At 50.9% G+C, this 18,806-nt stretch overlaps 1 protein-coding gene across 1 annotated transcript in view; it reads left to right on the top strand.

The window, feature by feature from the left end:
• Positions 1–18,806, top strand: part of ASTN2 (astrotactin 2) — a 353,959-nt gene that overhangs the window by 157,258 nt on the left and 177,895 nt on the right. The gene's annotated exons all lie outside the window — the stretch shown is intronic.

An 18,806-nucleotide genomic window follows, 5' to 3' on the forward strand; every position in this document is an offset into this window, starting at 1 on the left:
AAAACGGTCGCCTTCTGTGCCCCAGCTGGAAAGGGAGCAGCAGCCTCTGCCTTGGAGGCAGGTGGTGGTGGTGATTGTCCTCCTTTGTCTGATTTACAAGGGCTTGGCTGTAAACTACAAGGATTTAATTCCTAAAGGTATCTATTGTGTATTCCTCTCTCCCCCATTAAATTAAGATTAAGCATATGACTGCTGGGTGCCAGGGAGACTCTGTGATCCCTCCCTCCCTGCCTTCCATCTCACTGCCTTCTGCTGTTGACTCAAGACATAATTTCCTGACCTGCAAATTGTTGTCTGTGTTGTGGCTCACCTTCCTAGGCACTAGCAGCATCCTCATGTCCCACAGCCCCTCCATCTTTTCTTTTCCCAGAGCAATAAGGTGGTGGATTTCCATTCTTCTGTCCCATCACCTTGGCAGGGCTATGGTTGGAGCAAGTGCGTACAAAACCTATGGCAAAGCCAGGACTGGCGTCCAAGAGGTCCTCACTTCCAAGTGTGTTTTTGTTGCTAATTAGTGTTTGTTCCCTTTCCTGCAAAGAGACTGATGGTACATATCTATCACAATTTGGCTCTCTTAGGAACGTTGTTTTTCTTGTCTGCAGAAGACTACTGCTTTTTGTTTGAGAAGATGAAGGGTCGTCTGCTTTTATGTTAACATTTTCCAAGCCAAAATGCCGGGAGAACATTTTTTATTTCTTACCTTCTCACATCTTTGTTAAAAGTACCTTAGTGAAAGCAGAGCCTAGGAAGCTCGCTTTCTGCTCCAGTGCAGTAATTGTCTCTGGGTACTGATCCTTGTGGAAGAGTCTCGGTCGGGGTGGATGAATGCCAGGCAGGAGGAGGGGATTTTCTGGCACGGGGGCTGTTGCCCGTTTCCCTCGTAATTGGATCCCAAACTGAGAATTCCAGGTATAAATATTGGAGTGACCCAGGTAGAATAAGGGAGGCGAGTTCATGGTGCTTGTATCTTACGTACAGGAGACGCTAAATTATTAAAACTTCAATAAACGTAATAATAAATATTTGATGTTGAATTATGGAAGGTTTCACAGATACAGTGAAAACCGAAAAGCGATCTATTATTTCTGCATTAGAACTTAAACACTTCTCAAACAGGGATCAGGCTGCAAGCTCGGAGTCCCAAGCACCCTGGGGTGGGTGGAATCCAAGGTAATACTGCCCAAACGGAGCATGATGGTGCGGAGGGGCTGATGCTGGGGCTGTTCAGGTCCACTGCAGTTGGTGAGCAGGGACATTGCTGTGTTTGGTGCTCACGGGCATTGCGTTGCCTTGTCTTCAAGAACCTCCTCTGAGATTCTTGAGTGCTTTCACATGAGAAAAGTACTTTTAGAACTGTTTATCTTGCAATGTCTTGTCTCAATCCAGAAGGACAAAGCAAAGTGTTAGTAGCTTCTCAAAGGAGCAGTAATGCAGCAGTTTTGATGGTTCAGATGTCCAGATGATGACCCGTAACGTTAGGCCTTCCATCAGAGGTGAACACGTGTTGGGTTGTCCATTGTGTAGATGTTCAAACGCAGCCATCCCTCTGCACTGGGGGACCTGCCCCCTGGGCTGTGGGACCGCAGGAGCACTGCTGTTCCTCCGTGCTGGCAGCCTCTGCAGCGGGTCCTGCAGCACCTGAGCTCGAAGCCAGTCACGTCCTGTGCCAGGGGGCAGATCCTGGGCTGTATTACATCAGCCGCAACACAGCCACATCTCAGCACCTGGAGTGCCCTGTTTGCTGTCCTGGAATGCTGTGGTGGTAGCTCAGTCCTGTATTTCTTCTGTGTCTTTAATAATGAGTGTGCTGCATTCCTCCAGACCTTTCATTAGTCTGGCACCTTTTGGCTCCGGGGTTGCTTGTCTTGAAGAGCTTAATGGAGGGAAATTGCAGAAAGCCTGGTTTGGAGAAAACAAGTGATGAAGTCTTTACAACTCAGAGGGTTAAAGGTTCAAACATGGCCTTGCGTTTTTAAGCAGATGCTTGAGCCTGCGGAGCGGGGAGGTGGGGCTCTGCCTTTCAGCAGCTCTCTGGAGAAATGCTGACCCCCTGCGCTGCTGCTCCAGAGGGATGCCGTTCTCTGTGTGCTTCACCACTGAGCAGTGCAACAAGCTGTACGTGGTGCTTTTGGTGGGTGGGAACAAAGGGCACAAGCCTTCTCCAGCTGCTGCAGGCAAGTCATCACAGAATCTTCCTACAGACAGAAGCCAAAGGTCTGCATACAAATGTCCCGCTGGGGATGCTCCCATGTGTGCTAGGGCTTGAGTGGGGACAGGACTTTGCGTGCAGAACTTGGCGGTGGAGGTTTTAGGACTGTGCATCATAAATTAACCACGAGGGTGCTTAGACTTAATGAAACTTATATGTATAATTTATCAGTAACCATATTGAGCATCCCTTCCTCAACCCCAGCATCTCATCATCCACACGATGATCACATCGGTCACACGTCTGGGATTGTGGTAGCCACGCTAACAGTGATGTCTTTGTTCATATGAGGTTGACCAGCAGTGCTGTGGGGCTCTCCCCATGTTGGGGAGCCTCTGGCTTTGGCTGGAGGCCAGGTGGCAGGCTGGGTGGACTGCCCCAGCTGTGCTTCCCCTGCCAGGACAAGAAATACCTCCTGGTCCCACCTTGCCTCACCTGGTTTCAAGAGCCATCTTTGTTTCTCTCTCCCCATTGCCCCCATCCTTCCCTCTTACCTGTACTTCTCCCATAACCTGGTGGTAAACACACTAGTCCATATTTTTTTAAACAAATTACTATTAGGTGTTTAATCCTTCTACTAGCCTTCCCTGGACACCTTGCTGTCTCTGGCCCTTCAGGAGGTACTGCTTGTCCCATGGGACCGGGAATCACTATAATTGTTTCAGCGTACACTGCTCTGCCCCACTGGCAGCTCATGGGGAGGACCCGCACCTGCAGTCCCTGGGTCCCACCACCATTGGCACCGAGCATCCCTGTGGGGGATAATAAAAGCATCCCTCGAGGCACAGCTGGCTGTGGGAGACTAAAGGAGAGACAACCTGGGGGGCAGAGCATGGCACTGGCAAATGCCTGGTGGTCCTGGATCACCGTTCCACCCACTCTGCAGAGAAGTTGATAATTTCTGGTGAGCGGCTATAAATCAGAGGTGCAAGCCTCAGCTGTGCCTGACATGACATATAGCTCTATCGTTATGGCAACCATAGAAACAAATAAAAGCCTTGCCTTTGCTTGACAAGCCTTTGAGATGTCCTGATGGAGAGACAAGTGTTCAGCAGCAAAATGAATTCTCTTGAACTTGCTGTCGATTCATCTTCGTTTTGCTCCCAAGTGAGCCTTTGCTCTCTGCATTCTTCACCAAAGTATAATCAACTGGATTTTTATTTTTTTTAAATTTTTATTTGTTTGTTATTTTATTTTCAGTTCTCTTGGTGACAGAGCGGTGCTCCCCAGCTCTGCACCTGCGTGCATCCTGTCTTGTGTTGAGGATGGGAGCTGGGCTTTTGCTCCCTGCCTGTGGCTTTCCCTGGCTCAGCCCTGCCATGTTCTTGCAACACCACTGCTACCCCAGTCTTACAAAAGTCAAAACTCTTGTAACAGTGGTGTTTTGCAGGGGGTTTGCAGTGATGATTTGCGGGGGTTTTGCCATGATTTGGGCAATTGTGATTTTGCAAGACAGTGCTGAGCCCTGCGGTGTGAGGCTCCCTAGGAGCGGAGGATGAAAAGTGAAGTGGATGAGAAAAGCGAAGGGAATCTGGGCCAGGAGATGGGGAAACAGCTTTGCCATGGCCATGCTGTTGCAGCAGCAGCAAGAGCTCATCTGCCCTGTGCCTCAGCCTTGTGCCTTATCTGCAGGAGTGCAGGAAAATGGGTGCTGCTGCAGGTGAGCATCACTGAGGCTCAGGAGGTGGGTTAGGCCAGTCCCTGTGTGCAGCATGCCATTGGGGTATGAGCAGAAGCAGGCAGAAGGCAACTTGCCAGCTCTTCTTGCTGTTTGGTGCAGGAGATGCCATAGAAACTTGGTCTTTTTCCCCCCTTTTCTTTCTCCTGCCCTCCTGGAGCAGTGTGGGCTGTGATTTCTGGATGCTTGGTGCTGGAGGGACCCTCAACCAGGAGGTCGGGGGAGAGGGGAGACCCCTGTTTCAGGCTGTTCCTCAGCGGGGACCCAAGGAGCTGCCTACAGAGCTCCACTGGTGCCAATAAAGTGGCCGCGAGCAGCTGGTAGTCGGTGCCTGTGATGAATAGACGGCTTCACATGATGGAGCAAATTGATCATTGCATCACCAGGTACAACTTACTCATTTCTGCAGAGAGGGTAATTCATTACTGTGCACATCACAGAGACACCGTCATCCCCACCGATAACGTCCCTGCCACTCTGGCCTGGGCTTGTCACCCCAACACGCTGTCATCTCGCATAAAGTGGTGGAGAAGCAGCTTGCAGAGCTTAACGCCAGGATAAAGGCAGCCTTTGGCCTCTTCCTCTGGAAAGAAAGGACAGATGCTTTACAGAGAGGCAGCCACCAGCCCTTGCCCTGCATCTGTCAACTTAGCATCGTCCTGGCTGCTTACTGGGATTTTTCCTGTTCCCTGCCTCCTACTTTTGATTTATGAGAGCATGTTATATGAGCCAGGTATGTCTCACTTGGCTACGGGGTGACTAAATGGAGACGTAACCTTGCAGCAGCCACTGAAGGGTGTGAGCAGCAAAATGAGAGAGGAATTACGGGAGTGGTATGATGGGGAAATAGGGGCAGGGAGGAAAAAACCCTGGAAACCTGATCTGAAATTGCCCAGGGAGTATCTAGGGTAGGTCACAACTGAAAGGCAGGTCACCCAGCACCTGTGAGAGGGTACAGGGACCCCACTGCCCTCAGCCTGTCTCTTCCTGGTCCTTCACCAGCCATAGGTGATCTTTCATGCCCAGAATCCAAGGGACATTTCAGCCCTCCCTCCTCAGGGGCTTTTAACGGTTCCTGCTACAGTAATGCTGAGTTTCACTCTTTCTGTGCTTCAGTCCTTTGTGCAAACCCACTGCATTTTTGAGACCGTGGTGCTGGGCTGTAAAACTTCACAGAGAATGATTGAACCCCTTAGGGATATTGGATGTAAATTTGGACCTGGCTTGTAGGCAAATCCATCACAGGGAGCACCAGCAACAGCTACAAGTTTGGCAGCTGAGCAATTGTTGTTCCTCTCGTCCATGGTGCCGCAGAGCCCAGGAGGGAAAAACAACCCAACAAGCAAACAGATTTTGTTTATATATTTATTGAGACAATTAAAAAAAACCCCAACAACCGCCAAATACGCAAATGCTGTCTCAACACCCTGAATGATTGCCTTTAATGTACCTGGGATCTCCCATCACAGAGTAGGGTTTGGCATCCGTTTCTGTAGCTGCCCTTTACGCCAGATGTGCTGCTGTGGCTGTGTGTCCGTCCATCCAAGCGCCTGGAGCAGCATCTGTCTGTGATGGAGCAGGATCCTGCCAGCGCTGAGACAAGCAGTGAGTGCAGAGGGTTTGGAGAGGGAGGCAGGGGCTCTAAAACACTGTGCTGACGTGCGTGCTTAGCAGAAAGGGTGATGCAGAGCAGCAAAATCAGACCTTGGGTTTCTTCAGTGAAAGGAGTTCTGCTGTCCCTGTTTGATGGTGGTATTTGGTTTTATGTCCCTGCCTTTGCTTTCTGTTGAACAACACCCAGAGCATGCTTTGTAGCTGCCTGTTCAAAGTGCAGCCCTGTGGCCTCTCTGTACAGCCTGTCTGTACTGTTTTTCCTGAATAACATTTCCGCTTCATCCACCCTCCCCCAACCCCCCCATACCCCCCCGCACCGTTTGAGTTTTATTCCCTTTGCCTTTGTGTGTATCTCCTGTCTGTGAAGGGGACTAGAAGGTCTGCAGGTGGGAGAGGGACCAGGCAGTTCATCCCCTGGCCCATGTAGGGGTGGCTGTGTGACAGCATGATGCTGGGTCAGTGGGGACCTGTGCCAGGCTTGGAACAGGGAACCTCTGCTCTCCTCCTCCTCTTCCTCCTCTTGTGCCGGGGAGGGAGCTGCAGGCTTTTGGGAAGGGTCGGGTCGCTGGGGATGGGCACAGCGGTGCCAGGCTGGTGCTGTGGGGCTGGGTTGTAGTGCGGGTCCTTGAGCCCCAGCAAGGGCAGAGTATCTGGGGGCAGCTCTGCTCTCTGCCATTTCAGAGCAAGCTGACCCACATCACCTTCACCCAGTGCTAGCTGAGAATGTGTGGCCGCCTGCCTGGTGGGCTGGGGCTGGGAATGGCACTCGTGGGTCACCAGAGACAGGAGAGGGACAGCAAGGAATGAGAACAGTGACAGTGGCAGGGGGGGACAGGATTTCCTGGGTGCCTGGGGAAGGATGCTCTGAGTGCCTGCCCTCTCTCCCAGGGCTGCCATCAACAACTTTGTCCTTAAGGTCCTGAGATGCTTCAGGGCAGGGTGGGACAATGGCCCCAGTCCCATCTGGATGTACAGCTGCCCTTCAGCCCAGCTATGCAACTGGGGGCTTCTGGTCCTGGCTGGGGCAGTGACGTTGGGAACAGGTTAATGCTTAGTGGGAAGAGCTGGCAGCACCTGCCAAGCAGTTCTGATGGGCCTTCAGTTCCCCAAAACTTACCCGATATGAGCCAGGCCTGACCCTCCTTTCTCGTTCCTGTAACTACCGTTGGATCAGCTTCATCCAGAGGGCAAAACTAACAAAATCCAGCTGAGGCAAAACTTCCCGGGGAGTGCCCCAGGGCCTGAGACAGGCTCTGCAGCCTGCGTGTGAGGAGAAACCGTCCTGGTGGGGGTGACAAGCGCAGAGGTGGACACCGACAGGGGAGCTTTGCCCTTCTGCTTTAAAGGCACCACGAGAAGACATTGTCCCTTGCAGGCTTGGAAAGGACTCCTGGAGAAGATGGAGCCCTAGGTTTAATTTTATGGGTGTTTTTTAATTACTGAAGGGAAGGTGGGGGATGCATGCGTTGCTGCAGAGGAAGACTGTTCTCGCCGTAGAGGGGAGAGGGATGGCAGCTCTGTGCAAAGCAGACAAACCCAGGGGAAAAGCTCCCGTTCAGCTTTCACCCCAGGGCAGGCAGCAACCAGCGGGCACCATGGCTGCTGCACCCGGCAGTGCGGGCAGCCAGGGCCGGGCAGGGGGCAGCTGCAGTCATGGCCACTGAACCGGCCGCGCTCTCCGAAGACAAATGAAGTTAATTAGTTTCAGCTCCTGCTCCTGAGCAGCGAGGCCAGGGTGATGTTTCCATCAGCTCTAGCGGACTCGGTACAGTGCCCCACCGCCGTGACTGCAGCCCCCAAGTGATTTGCTCCACTCTGGGATGTCATACGTGTTCTTGGGGTGATTTATTAGGACAAAATGCCCTCTGTTCCTCCAGCTTGCCTTGGGGCAGCCAAGGGAGCTGTTGGTGCAGCACTTCCCAGGCAGCTCAGAGTAACTTTGCTTGTGGCACGCTGGTCCTTCTCATTCCATGGATGGATGCTCTGCAGGTTCCCCCTGGCCCCCTGACCTGCAGGAAAGGAACAAAAGCAGCTCAAAATGAGGTCAGAAGTACCAAAAAGCTCAGCATGTGGTTTAAAGACAGCGACAACACTGCACAGAGCAGAGAACGATGTGCCCTGTCTGGCTTTGCCCATTGCCTTAGAAAACTTCTCCATCCATGCTTTGCTGCTGCCAGCCGGCATGACTGCCGCTGGACCGCACCGTGCATCAGCTGCGAATTGTCTGCCCTTTGTCTCTGCTCTGCCCAGGTTTTGTATCATTGCCCATCTTCATCTGTTCATTAGCTGCTTACTTAGTTTCTCCTTTTCTGATTTTACATGTTTGTAAGTACCTGCCAGCTCTTTTTCTGGTCTCCCCAAATCGGGCTGCTGGCTACAGAGTGAAAAGCAAAAGCTTTCTCTACTTTTTCCTGCTGCTATGTGTTTAAAGCCTGGAGGTCTGGTGGGTGGTGATGCTTTCCTGGGCAATACACTGGAGTGTGTTAAGCAGAATGTTGTTTTGAGGGACTAAATCAAAAAGCAGTTGTAAAGCTGGAGATGTTTGGAAGAAGGGCTGGTGAGCAAGCAGAGGGGAAAAAAAAAATATCAAGAAAATTAGGTGAAGCCTTGCAAAAAAATAATCCCACCTTGGGAATTGCCCCGCTTTCACTGCCTGAAGAATTACTGTGCCATAATCAATTCAGCTCTAGACATTTCCTGCGGTGTTTTTGATATAATGAGGTGCTATTGGCTGCAACCAAGTGCCTTTTATCATAACGCAGATGGGTGCAGTTAGGGACCCGCTGCCGCGCCGTGCTGCAGGCTGCGTTGCGCTCGGGGCCAGGCTCCAGCAGGGCTGAGCAATGCTGGTGGTGGCTGGGGTGGAGGCAGGGAAGGCAGTGCTGGGAAGGAGGGATGAGGGTGAGAACCATGTATAATTCACCTAGCACGTTTCACCTCCACTGGAGGAAACAAAAGTGGCTGGTATTGAGCAGGCTTTGGAGGGGAGCCATGAGGGGGGCGTGAAGAGCCCCCAGCTGCACTAGGGCATGTTGAAGTCTGCTGTCCCTGCCACTGGATGGGTTTTGGGGGAGAACGTATCCATGTCCTCTGCAAATTGGAGGTCTGGGCATTGCATGCCAGAGTTTGCCCCAGGTCAGGTCTGTAGCAAGGTTGCTCCCTGCGGACCGATGTTGCTTTGCCTTATATGTAAGGTAACTGGCTCAGGCTGGGGTAGCATCCCCTGGTGCTGCTCACCCTCCTGGCTGGCTGGTGGCTCTACTGTTGGTTGTCTCCCTGTCACTGCCTGACCATGTCCATCCCTGCCCTGCCCTGCAGCGGGGCTCTCTCCCACCAGCAGCTCATTGGGAGCTGCACTGAACCCAGCAACACACAATTAAACACCAGCTAATACTTCCCTGCTACTGTGGAGGGCTTAAAATGACATAAATGAAGAAGCTGAGAATTAAGGCAAGATACTGTGTAAATATGCACTGAGCTTTTGCAGTAAGAAGTCTCTTTATTCAGTTCAGTCCACATTTCCTGTTGGTTTGTGGGGTTTTTTTCTTTTTTTTCTTTTTTCTTTTTCTTTTCTTTAATCGGTATGCATCAAACACAGATGGGCTGGAGCTGGAGATGTTGGCTCGGAAATGTGGGTCCCCTCTGGATTTGGACCCATGTTGGGGCCATAACTGAGCAGTTTATAAAGCATTAATGATAAAGTTGTGGGTGGTTTAATAAAGGGCTTCTCAACTGATAGAGTCCAAGGGGTGAATACGTTGCTTATAACCAGACATGATCGATATGTGTAACAGGTCCCTGATGTGCATTAGGGCTCCGCTACCTGAGTAAATGCTGTGGAGCAACTATTCTGCACTATCTCCTTAGGGGCATGCCTTGAAAATCCTGTGGGAATGGAGGGAGTTAACCCACCATGAGGCTCTTGACCTCAGCCCCCCTTTTATTTCATATGTGCCCATGCTGTCAGCCCATAATCTGCCATTAACCCTTTATTAACACAAAGCCTGCCCTTATTTGGAAGCATGACCTTTAAGCTCGATAGCACCAAGGCTGCTTTCCCAGGCCAGTGCCTGCGGCGGCCACGTGCTGGCTGGGCAGGCAGGCTGGGCAGCACGGCCTCTTGACTGCAAGCATCAGTAGCAGCTGCCAGCCCAGTTCACAGCCCGGTCGTGCCTGAGGTCACTGTGTAGAGGTTTGGCAGCTATTGAGTGGTGGTACCTGGTTTCCTCCCCTTGCTCCATAGTGATGACTTCCTTCAGGGAAGCTGTGAGTTCCTTCTCTCCTCTGGCCCACAGCCAGTCTTCATGGTGGCATTTTACTTATGAGTTGGTAATTGGCTTCTGTTTGGGTCCAAAGAACATTAACTGTTGTTTTACTGACAGCTAAAATGAGCCCTCTTAGACCTGCTCCAAGTAGTTGGGACGGGCACCACTGCAAGCCAAGACTATTTATTATGGATGGACTGTTCCAGGCTATCCATCTCCTTAGTTCTTCCTTGCCCTTTCTGAATAAGTGGCTTGTTCCGTATTCCTGCAGGGAGCTGTGGGAGAGGGGAGCAGGGGAAGGCAGGGTGTGGATGGAAGTCTGCTTATTTGAGCCAAGAAGCCAGCACTAGGTGTGTTACAAGACCTGGCGGCTTCTCTTCCTTACGGGAGCTTCTTGAGGACTGAAGGCAGGAGCAGATCATCCCTACCTGATCTGACTATAGGCAAACCCAAGCCCACCATCCTGCCTGGGTGGTGGGAGCTGGGTCCAGGTGAAGGAACCCTCCTGGGTTTGTGTTAGTTTGACTTGGGGCATTGGGATAACATATTTTTGATGGGGGTAAAAGCCATAATTTGTGCCCAGACATAGCTGTTCCATGATACTGATAGAGGGGAAGGAGAGGCAAGAATGGCGGCCACTGACCTGTAGGGCTTTTCGTGGCATCTCACTTGGAGCCTGGGGAGAGCTGCATACTCCCCCTTTCCTAGTAAAACTGGGATATGCTGCATCACAGGCAATTAATTATGAACAGAAACCTCCTCTTTTGTTGAAGTCTGCTTTAAAAAAATAATAATATATGAAAGAGCTTTTAGTATGAAAAACTTCATTGCAGTAAAAATAGCACCTGGCTTGCCTATCGAGCACAAGTGAGCAGCAGATGGAGCAGCAGGGGTGGCTGGGTGGGGGGACACTGCCTGTGCTTGGGGAGCAGCCATGCACGTTCACTGCCCAGCTCCAGGGTGGAAAAGAAGCCGCAGAAGTTCCTGCCATCCCCTTGCCCGGCCTTGAAAGGGGGCAAGAAATGGGTGGGATTGAATGGAAATCTGATGAGTGGTGCCAGGAGAAGCCCCAGCTGTTGTGCGCCTTTTTGATTCATCAGCTGAGGCTTTGCAGGGATTTAAGGGAGCATGAAAAGATTTCCTGCTAAACATCTGGCTCCCCAGTATTTTGGCAGCCTGCTCGGAGAATGCTATGTGTGCTCAGGTTGCAGGCAGAGGTGGGGAGGCAGCAGTGGCTTTGCCACCCCTTTGCTGCGGGGACAGTGGTCCCCACCCCACCACCGCTTCTAGTGCAGGTGGGCAGCTGTTCCTGCGGAGGCTGTTGTCCTCCGTCTGTCCCTGTCTGTTGGTGACCTTTCAGCTGTGTATCTGTGGGTGACAGGGCATGCAGAGAGTTAGGAGCAACCTCACAGATTTTCCAACCCCCCTCTCCCTGTGGTACCTGGTCAGGCTGATGGAGGGTGTTCCCAGAATAGCCAAAAGCTCATTTTTGGGGAGCCTGTGGGTTTGGCTGTGCAGAACTCCCCCGGAGTAGCTGCAGCAGGTACCTGAAGTCCCAAAGCTCTGGCCCCTCCATGGCATCTGTGACAGTCTGACCTGTGTTGGCACATTGCCTGCTATAATGGGCTTTTTTGAACTTTGCCAGGTTCATCTTGGTCTCTCCTTGATTTCCCGGTGGGAGCGGGGCTGGGGGAGGTTTGGGCTGGGAATGCTCGAGCAGTTTACTGGGGGCTGAGCTGGTATGCAGGGCCAGCACGGAGTCTGTGTGCAACATTTATCCTGCTGCTCCCTGGGTCAGGCGCCCACGCAGGCATTTCCTCCAAGCAAACCTGCAGAAATAAAACCCAGAGCCAAGTGCTGGGTGAGCTATTTAGGAAATCCTTGTAGCCACTTTGACTTGGTTCCGCAGAGTCCCAGCAAAGTCAGTCCCACATCCTCTGCCACAGCTCTGATGCTGCCAGGAGCTGCTGCGGTCCCTCCTGCTGCCACCTGCCAGCTCTACGCAGCGTGGCATTGCCTGCCCCACGTGTCTCGCAGCGAGGGGGTTTCACCTGCGGTGCTGCTCTGGGAAGAGCTGCTTTTTCTTGCAGGAGATGTGGCCCCAGAAGGCAGAGGAGGACATGCTCGTGTAGGGGGCTCTGCCACCTGAACAGCTTCCATGGCTGAAGTGGCGTGTGTGCTCATCCTTGCTTTTGGGGGCTGAAGCAGGGATATGTGGGGCATCTTTTAATTGCGTGTATGTACATGCAACCTCTCACTCGGCAAAGTGTGGCTCCCTGCCTGCGCAGGGGAGGTGGCATTAGTGGGACAGCTGGGACATCAGTCATAGACCCATATACCTCCTAGGTGGCTGCTGCCTCCCCCGTCTCAGTTCCCCTGTTACAACATGATGACTTTTTTTAGTAGGGTTACCTCTGGCTTGGCCAAGACACTCTTTGCAAGGACATGGCTTTGGCACTGGGGGTTGCACTGAGCATGGCCCCACAGGACTTGTTCTTGCTCTCTGAGCTGGGCTGTGGGAGCCTGGGTGGGAAAAGTATTCAAGTCCTGTGACTTTGACACTGGCAGACATGGCTGTCAGACTCCTCTGGTGAGAGCACTAGTACAAATATCACATAGGATCAGCCCCCAGAGGGCTTGAGAAATGGCACTGAAAGCTCCCTGTCACATATTCCAGCACAGCTCAAAGGCTGCTTTTGTACCATCTCTAAGCCATCTTGCAGTTTCATGTCAATCCTTATCCATGGTTGCTTTGCTAATAATTTCCGTGCATCACTCTATCAAGTTATCTGTTGAAGTTCAGACAGATCAGGTATTTCCCTTTCCTTAACAGAAATAATACAAATTCTCTTATCACAGAAAGATAAGGGGTGAATCTGATATGCTTCAGAGTCAACAGGTAGACACAGAGAGAGGGGACAGGGACCAGCGTGTCTGGCAGGATCTGACACCCCCCCGCTGCCTGTCCTGCTGGGATGCAGCTGCTGTGCGTCACCACCTGTTGATGGGCATCCCCGTGGGGATGTGCCAGCTTCTCCAGTGGGTCCATCAGCTGTGCAAGCTGCTGTTGGCACACCCAAGAGCTTCCCGAGCTTCAAGCCCTCCTTGGCTCAGCCCATCCCAAAGGTCTCTGGTCCACTCCGTGTCCCCTCCCATTGCAAAGCCCCCCTGCTCCCTGGGGCTACCCAGGAAGGAAGGGTTCCTGCCTTCTCCCGGTGACAAAATCAATACCAACGGCCTCCATTAATATTCTAGGAATGGCAGGGAAGATTGACTGCCTCATTAGCAGGCATCGTGTGAAACTCTGACAATAATTAACAACTCAACGGTCTTATTTGCTGGCCTATCACAGAAGTATTCAATCAAAAATGTAATTTGCTCGACGCTCCCATTTACCATAAAGAGAATATTCCTTCAAAGTTTTAAATAGACTAATTAAGAGGGAAGAAATACAGGGAAAAAAATTATTAACAGTATAGTTTTAATGGGAAATTACTGGAGCGTATTAATAATGCAATAACCATTTTTAACAGCTGTCTGTCAGTTTGTGGGCCGGGGTAATTAAATTAGTCACTAAAGGGTTAGTCAAATTAGGCGTCGGAAAGCAACACTGGGGCTAACGAAGGCACTTCAGGCTTAATGCTCTGGCACACGAAGGAGGATGAGATGCTGATGTTCAGGGCAGAATCCCTCTGAGGTCCCTAGGGACCATGTGGAGTGGGGAACCCCTAGTCAAGCCAGGCACCGGCATCTCGCATCTCCTCTCCTAGGTGTAGATGAACCCGTTGTGCCGGGTGATGCAAGGCGCGGGGCAGAGCTATGTGTTGGCAAAGGCTGGGTTGTCTCTGGGAAAATAATAATAAGAAGAAAGAGTCTTATCTGCGTATGAGCATGGCCCAGGGTGGCCTCTGTGACGTCTGCTTCAGCCTGAAGCTGCTCAGGTTTTTAATCTCTTTCTGAGAGCCAGAAGGCAGCTATGCAGGGGCTTTTTGGCAGTTTCTTTCAAGGCTTTTATATTCTGCAGGTTTCAGGCTTGTATTCCCCCTTCCTCCACCCCTTCTTCCCTTTTGAAATGAATCGCAGTTAATTTTGGATGTTGTCGAGCCTGAAAACACATCTTTCTTGCCGCCAGCCTATTAAAAAATATATTTACAGCTCCATAAAGCAAAGCCAGCTGTCAAGGTAACGTCCTGCTGGGTCCCATGTGTTCAGGGTGGAGAGTAAGGATTTGGAGAGGTACTTGCTTGCGTGATCACAGTGAAGATTTTAAGCCCAACAGAGAGGTTTCTGTCTGAGAAAATCATTGTGTCCAGCCCAGGGAAGTGTTCGTGGGAAGCGCTGTGCCTGAGGGACCTGGGATGCCTGTGCTTCTGGCCAGGGGATGCTGCTGCAATTCCCTTTCCTTCTCGCCTCTGTAAATCAGGATGAGGAGGCTGCCCTCTGGGTCTGAGTGGGAAAGGATTACTCCTTACAATGTGGGGTTTTTTGAGATTTCACATGTTTTCTCCATTTTGTATTGAAGTAGGACCTTTTCTGTCATATGTCTGTGTGGAAAAACAAACTGACACAAAGCAGTAACCAAATCCCAGAGGAAAACCCTCACCCATCAAGAGGTACCGAACAATGTGGTGGTTGGGGTGTTTGCACAGTGTAGAGGTCGGTGAAACCATGGCCTAAATCATGCAGAGCAAGGACATCAGTTTCCATATATTGTCTAAAGGTCTGGGCTTTTCTGGGGAATTTTCTTACTCAGATTTTACATTTTCTTGCTCTTGAAATTTGTAATTGATAGAGGTGATGGCAAAGCCTGTGCATCCTCCTGAGAAGTTTCAGTGTTCATGAATCAGTGGGAGGGTTTTTGCATAATTCTTTCTCCCAACACCCCATTTGAAATTTAATTTAGTTATAGAGATACCCCTACCTGACTCAAGTATTTGGGACGTGCTCTTTTTATATTATTAAGATAGACATAAAGCTAGCAGTTGCTTTAACTTGGTGGTGGGGGGTGGGGGGGTGGGGGGAAACGTGTCCTGCACAGCATGCAGTAGTCAAATAAATACCCAGTGGAAGCAGCTCTGGTTCAGCTGTTAGCACCTCAGATTGCTTCAAGAGGAGAATCCTGGGAGAAGGGAAATAGTAAAACCCATCAAACCCACCACAGCACTCCAATATCCCAACAACTGCAAAAAAAAATGTTGCCACCCATATTACAGCCCGGGTGGGCACTCGGGTGAAGGCAGGCCCTCCTCTTTCTCACATGTTGGAGAATTACAAGCCATATAGATTATTTTAATGGCCGTATTACTTCCAACTGTGCCTCCACCATCTGTTCTTCCCCAATTACGGATGCAAAACCCCAGCATGTTTCTCCATTCCGGCAGTAGAGAATGAAATATAAGCGTTGTAAAAGGGTGTATGTTCGTTCAACAATGTAGTTGGCACCTGCGATAATTTGCTCATGCTTCTGACCCATGTTGGTCAGGATGCTCCACCTGGTCCCTCTGCACCACTGCCAGCCGATGCCGGTATGCGCAGTGACAGAGGATAAGAGGAAGAGGCTGGTGTGCAACATGATTTATCTAAGCTGTGTGGTACAGCTGAATTATTAATGCTGACCAAGCGTCTAAGTGCTACATAGAAATAATGAAATGGTGTGTGTTGGAAGGGACCTTAAACATCATCAAGCTCCAACCCCCCTGCCATGGGCAGGGACACCTTCCACCAGCCCAGGTTGCTCCAAGCCCCGTCCAGCCTGGCCTTGAACACTGCCAGGGATGGGGCATCCACAGCTTCTCCAGGCAGCCTGTCCCAGTGGCCCAGCACCCCCAAAGTGAAGAATTTCTTCCTTATATCTAATCTAAATCCACCCTCTGACAATTTAAAGTTCCCCCTTGTCCAGTCACTACAGGCCCTTGTAAAAAGCCCCTCTCCAGCTTTCTTGTCACCCCCTTTAGGTACTGGAAGGAGCTTTCAAGTCACCCTGGAGCCTTCTCCTCTCCGGGCTGAACAACCCCAACTCTCTCAGCCTGTCTTCACAGGAGAGCTGCTCCAGCCCCCTGATCATCTTCATGGTCTCCTCTGGACTCGCTCCCGCAGGTCCATGTCCTCCTTATTCTGGGGTCTCCAGAGCTAAACACAGTACTGCAGGCGGGGTCTCACCAGAACGGAGTACAAAACAGAGTAAAAAACTCGACAAGAACCTCTTACCTCCAGCAAAGTGATAAACCAGGACTGGGGCACAGTGGGAGGGAGAGAATTAAGAGAGGACATCAAAGACTGGATTCCATCAGGTAAATCATGCCATTGCTTCAGTAAAAGAGCCCCTAAATGTTTTATCAGGGATTTTCAACAACTACCAAAATTAAGATGGAAGGGATGAATTATTAAAAAATAGATTAACTAAACTAGCCTCTGTATTAAACATGAAAGGTACCTATTGGGAGCAGCGTGGCCACTGTGTGATGTATGCGTCTGAGTCCTTCAGCTGGGCATGGTGGAGCGGTGCTGCCGGGGGGGATGGCGAACCACCAGCGGCTCTGCAGGGCTGGGGTTGCAGTGCCAGGGCACGGAGAGGCTGGCTGCGGGGTCAGGAGAACAGAGGGCCAGGTGCTGCATAGGCACTGAAGGAGGGGCTTCTGCCTCCAGGAGATGCAGACTAAAGAGGTGCAAGGTGGAGCAAAGGAAATAATGTTGGCCCTCTCTTAAATAATGCAGGTACAAAAAGGTGACTTGCCTGAAGCACTTGAGCCAGGATCTGAACCTTCCGTTGCTATGTGCTGGTGTGGTGTTACCCACTCAAACCCGTCTGTGGCAGGAGAGGGACTGAGCCTGCACACAGCTCAGGGGTTGGGGGTGGAACTGGAGGCTCCAAACCTGCTCCACCAGAATTGATGCTTGCAACATCAAATAAGATAAGGAGGGTTTGCAGGGGCTGGAGAGCTGCCCGGGCGGGTGGGTGAGGAGTGCTCCTGTGGTCCATTCAGCCAGTGCGCCTGGGAGGATGGGATGCGGTTTGGGTAGTGCTAACAGCTGGGCACAGCTGGCACTGCCCCTGCCAGAGCAGAGGTCTGTCCCTGTAGTGCAGGCAGTATGTAGGTCTGCCCCCAGCTTGCTGCAGGCAACGTTGGTGTCTTGTGCTACATTTCTTCCACCTGTCAAGTAGAGACAATATATTAATCCCTTCCTAAAGTGGCCATGTCACCTCAGTTTGCTGTTTAAGTGCCCTTGCAGTATGATCTGTCCTGACATTATGCATGCAGGTCTATGGCAACCCATGAAGGTAAAGCACAGACAAGAATGGGAGGTGAAGAGATGCTGTTGTCTCTGGTTTGTTTTATTTCAGCCCCCAGGAGGGGTAGGATCATTGTCTCTGGATGTGAAGCACAGAATACGGTGGCATTTTTATTTGGTTTTTTTTTTTTTTTCTTACTCTTTCTTCTCCCCCAGCATGCTCAAAGCTCTTATTTGAAAGTCTACAGTCAAACTCCTGCAAATGCCAGCAGTAGTACTGCTGCTGGGAACAACTCACAGTGTCTACAGCAGCACTGCTTTAAGGTGTGCTCTGATGGAATAAGTGAAAGCTTCATTCATAATAATAATAAAACACTATTTTGCAGTTATATGCCGCTTTTAATCTTCACAACTCAAAGGAGCATTAATTAACTGCGTGGCACGGTGGGAGGCAGGTAGCTGTTGTTGTCCCTGTTTCACAGATGAGGAGTCTGGAGCGCTGACACATACTGCCAGTTGCCCACGGTTGTGCAGTATTTCACCATCCAAGTCTGCAGCTGATCCCAAAATGCCATCTCCCGCTCGGGGCTTTATTCCTGGGAATGTGCTCTGCTTGTCTTCTGTGGCAGAGCAGACCCTCAGGAGTTTTGAGGTCAACTTCATTTCTTTAAACCTATTGGATAGATAGAGGTGACTATTGCTGAAGTCAAATTTGAGTCTCCTAATGTGAATTAAGATAAACGCTGAATGCAAGTTCATTGCCCTCAGGCCAGCAATCGGGCAGTTTCAGCTTTGCAGTGCTCCTTCCATCGAGGGAAAAACTTGAAGAAACAAGTGAAGTCGGCTTTCTGCTATGATTTGCTTTCTGCCTATATGTACAGAGAAGCCTGTTTGCGTGAAATGGTAAAAATAAAACCACCAACTGTTTTCTTGCTTGTAAATCCCCCAGTTTGCCTCTCCAGTGAGCTCTGCCTCCCCAAACCTCCATCGTGCCTCTTGCCCATGGTCACGTTTGCAGAAGCTTGCTTCTGCTGCTGCTTATTGGCTGAAAAATCAGTGTTTTGGCCCTCGTATATGTAATCAAAGAGGAGTCTTGGTCTGTGCTTTGGGAGAACATTTATCTGAGAGGCTTTGGGTAACCCTCATCTCTCCTTGCACACAGCATGGAGTTGGCATCGTGCTCTGTGCAGCTGTGGTGTGAGGTGACTCAGGCTGAGAGGTCACGCCATGAAGAGGAGCAGGGTGCACAGTGTCAGGGTGGGATCAGCCTTCCCTTGCCCCCCACCTCCTCCGAGAGCCCATGTGATGCTCACAGCTCCCCTTCCTACCTGGAGGCACCAGCTGCCACGGGCTCTGATGGATGCTCCTGGCACCTGTCAGAAGATCTTCACCCATTGCTCCCTGCCCTGGCAGTGGTGGTTTGTGGGGTTTGTGGTGGGACCACGGAGGGACACGTCTCTGCATGTCTCTCTGGTGCCTTTCAGAGGAAGCAAACTGTATTCCGAGCATCCTCCTCAGCCCTTTGGGGCAGACCTTGGATTAGCATAGAAGCCTTTCCATTTAGTCTTCTTAATTAAGATAGACTCTAAAATAAAGGCAGTGAGTGAAATGTGATGGGCAGGAGGAAGAGGGGGTCATGCTGCAGTGTACAAATACTCTTCTTGTCTTCCCCCCTTGCTTTTTTCTCCCCTTGCTAAATGTGCAGCTGGAGAGCAGGTTCTCAGGCAAAATTTCCCCTGATAGGTTTTGACAGGTCTAATCAGGCAGGAATAGTGACATCCATGTCCTGCGCTCCTGTGAATTGCAGTTC

This window comes from Falco rusticolus, chromosome 9 (assembly GCF_015220075.1).
Source record: "Falco rusticolus isolate bFalRus1 chromosome 9, bFalRus1.pri, whole genome shotgun sequence".
NCBI classification, from domain to species: Eukaryota; Metazoa; Chordata; class Aves; order Falconiformes; family Falconidae; genus Falco; species Falco rusticolus.